Source organism: Myotis davidii, unplaced genomic scaffold (assembly GCF_000327345.1).
Source record: "Myotis davidii unplaced genomic scaffold, ASM32734v1 scaffold93, whole genome shotgun sequence".
Taxonomy (NCBI): Eukaryota; Metazoa; Chordata; class Mammalia; order Chiroptera; family Vespertilionidae; genus Myotis; species Myotis davidii.
The window spans coordinates 881,241-884,218 of NW_006292095.1; the positions used below are offsets into that span (position 1 = coordinate 881,241).

Sequence of the window (2,978 nt, forward strand, 5' to 3'; positions counted from 1 at the left end):
TTTGTATTTATAAATACACATCTAAATCTCCTAATATTTTGTTATGATTATTTTTTTTTGCTAATCCTCACCTGAGGATATTTTTCTACTGATTTTTTTTATTTTTAGAGTGAGTGGAAGGAAGGGGGAGAGACAGAAACATCGATGTGAGAGAGACACATCGATTGATTGCCTCCCACATGGGCCGCAAGCAGGGCCAGGGATCAAGCCTGCAACTGAGGTACATGCCCTTGACCAGAATGGAACCCGGGACCCTTCCCTATCCACTGAGCCAAACCGGCTAGGGCAATCTCCCAATATTTTAATCTTAGTGCTTTCTCCTTGATTCTTAAAACTATCCTTTTCTGAAGCAGGAGTTTCTCCAAAGACTCCTAGAATACAGCTGCTAGAATATTCTTGACAGAACACCAAACTGCTGCTAGACATGTTCTCAATGTAATAGCTTTGAGTCCTTGATACAGCCATATTTTCATTTACTTGAGTAAAATGATTACATCTGGAAGATGTATATACTTGGACTCAAAACGCAAAATCAGTACCCCACTGCAACAGAAAAAAACAACACTATAAATTCTAGACCGATTCCTGTAGGATTTAACAGTGAGGCACTATATAGCATTGCTCAGTAGTCAATCTGTCACACTCAAATCTAATTTAAATTTCCAACAACTTTGCTTCAGAAGTTTTTCCATGAAATTAGGTCTTTGTCTGACTTGCCTGCTGTAAATTCTATTAACCAAACTCTGCAGGGCCTTATGCTATTCTTGAATAATTCTACACTTAGGGGTGGGAGGGGAAGATAGGAAAACTCTAGCAAACACCTTCGTTATTTCAGAAAGTAAACTTATAAGTTTAAGACTTAAACTTTGGTTGTGTATCCCTTCAGATTATCCAAAAGGCTGGATTCAATGCTTGAACAATTATATTTTCCAAGAAATAAGAAAGAAACCCTAATGAAACCCATTAGCTTGCACCCACCCTGGGAGACTCAGTCTGCGTAAATATGACACCAGGTCTCCCGCCTGATCCTCTCCTGTCCTTTCTTCAGCAACGATGGGAACATCTGGAACAGAGGCAGAATCAGTGTCATTTTTCTGGCTCATCTATCTGATGTCTCTCCTTCCTCGAGGTTTTCCTGTCTCCTTTCAATATAGAATTTACCTGGCTCACCAGTAACAGGGACCTGTAGGTCCTGCTCGGCTCTTTTTCCAACCATCATTCCCTTCCTCACATCTCCTCCCAAGACCTTGCAAATGTCTTCAAGCTCCTTCAGAAAACCCAAATGCCTCCGCTGTGCTGCTTCCTGAAGTCAGCCTGCTAGACACTCTCCATGACCCACCCCAGGAGCGTCTGGGGTTTCGCCAGTGATAGTAGATGGGAGTGTGAAGAATGACATAAGTGGAGCCATTTTTAAATGGAACCAGAGAAGCCATTCCAGAGGAATTCCTTGAACCTTTGGAATGTTTGAACTGGGCAAAAAACCTTTGGCCTGGACCAAAGCAAGCTGTTTGCAAAGCTAACAGGAAAGCAGATACTCTGACCACGAGGACTGATGATTATCGATTCTTTCTGAAGATAGAGGCAGTCATCAGCCATGTTTAGCTACAGAATAATTCAACTTGTTAGCGCCAATAGAAATTTCTTCTACTCGTGTCATCATTTCCCTCCCTGTTCTCATAACTCCTCGCCTTCGCCCTGTATTCAGGACACCATTTGGGTTTCGGTCTGAATCGGTGTTTCCAGAACTGCAATTTATTTTTATCAGGTAAGTGCTTATTGCCTCTGATCTTGGCTTTTTATTTTTAGGTTAACAGGAGTTAATCAGATAGTAAACCCAACCACTGCAGATTAACAAGATGCCTTAATCTATTAAGCAGATGTCTACAGAATAGTACGGCTGCTAAGGTTTGGAGCACTGGGGCCAGCCTGCGACTCCACTTGGAGTCCTTCAAGTCTTCCTGCATGGACAGTTCTGTCCACACCAGCCCCACCTCAGTGATAGGTCATTAAAATGAGATGTTCCTGTACTGGGCTGCATATCTGGCAGTTTGGCCAGGCGGGTCATGCTGTGCTGTCTGTTCCTAAAACACATAGATAGGAAGGTACTGACATCAGGCCAGGCCTTGAGATATGGTCTCATGGCCCCTTCCCAGCACGCAGGCCTTCTTTCTCAGAAGGCCCGGAAGTCTCATTCCAAATCTGGGAGACAAAAGACTGGAAAAAGTATAAATAAAGAGAGTTTCCTCCATACTGGGGGCCCAGAATTTGAAAGACACATTTTCTCTGGGCCTCCACAGAATTTAATAAAATGTAACTCTTGCAGTCAGCGCTGCAGTTCAGCCTCTTCTTTGGCAGGGTGCTATAAATGTAGTCAGCTGGCCAGCTTTACCTTAAATTTAAATTCTGAGTCGGTGGTCTATCTCGCTGAGTGAACCCATAACAGTTCCCACAAGCAGACCTTTCAAAAATAAGTACATGGTCTGTTTGTTTTTAGTTTCACAACACATGTTCAAGGCATTTTTTAAAATGTATAAATAGAAGATGGGAGAAAATGGCAGCCAAATAGGCAGATCTTTCTTGCACCCTCTCCCAGACCTAGCCTGGAAATAAAACTGAAGTGGGGAACATACACCCAGAATTATCAACTGAGGCCCAGCTGCACTGGAGACATAGCGAGGAAGGACAGAAAATACCTGGAGACCGATAGGCAGGGTGAGGTCTCCAGAGGAGCTGACCCAGCTTCCAGGGGTGGCAGGTGGAGAGTGAGGAGGGACCTCTCAGCTACAGGAGGGACTGTTCCCTTAGAAGGTCGAGGTCTGGAACCCAGGCTCAGGTCCGGAACCAGACCCAAGGCCCACAGACCACGTAACATCCAGCTGCCAGAGGTGGTAGCTGGCCACTAGGGAGTCTGGCACCAATAGACTGGAGCTGGTCAGAGAGAAAGCCTCAGTTTGTGTGTGTGTGTGTGTGTGTGTGTG

At 44.4% G+C, this 2,978-nt stretch overlaps 1 protein-coding gene and 1 pseudogene across 1 annotated transcript in view; both read right to left on the bottom strand.

The window, feature by feature from the left end:
• Positions 1-2,978, bottom strand: part of CSGALNACT1 (chondroitin sulfate N-acetylgalactosaminyltransferase 1) — a 199,605-nt gene that overhangs the window by 194,467 nt on the left and 2,160 nt on the right. The window contains exon 3 of the mRNA XM_015565174.1: positions 979-1,063. The gene's annotated coding sequence lies outside the window, so the exon portion shown is untranslated. The remainder of the gene's footprint in view (positions 1-978; positions 1,064-2,978) is intronic.
• The window catches only part of LOC102753043, a 161,037-nt pseudogene that overhangs the window by 37,931 nt on the left and 120,128 nt on the right, over positions 1-2,978 (bottom strand).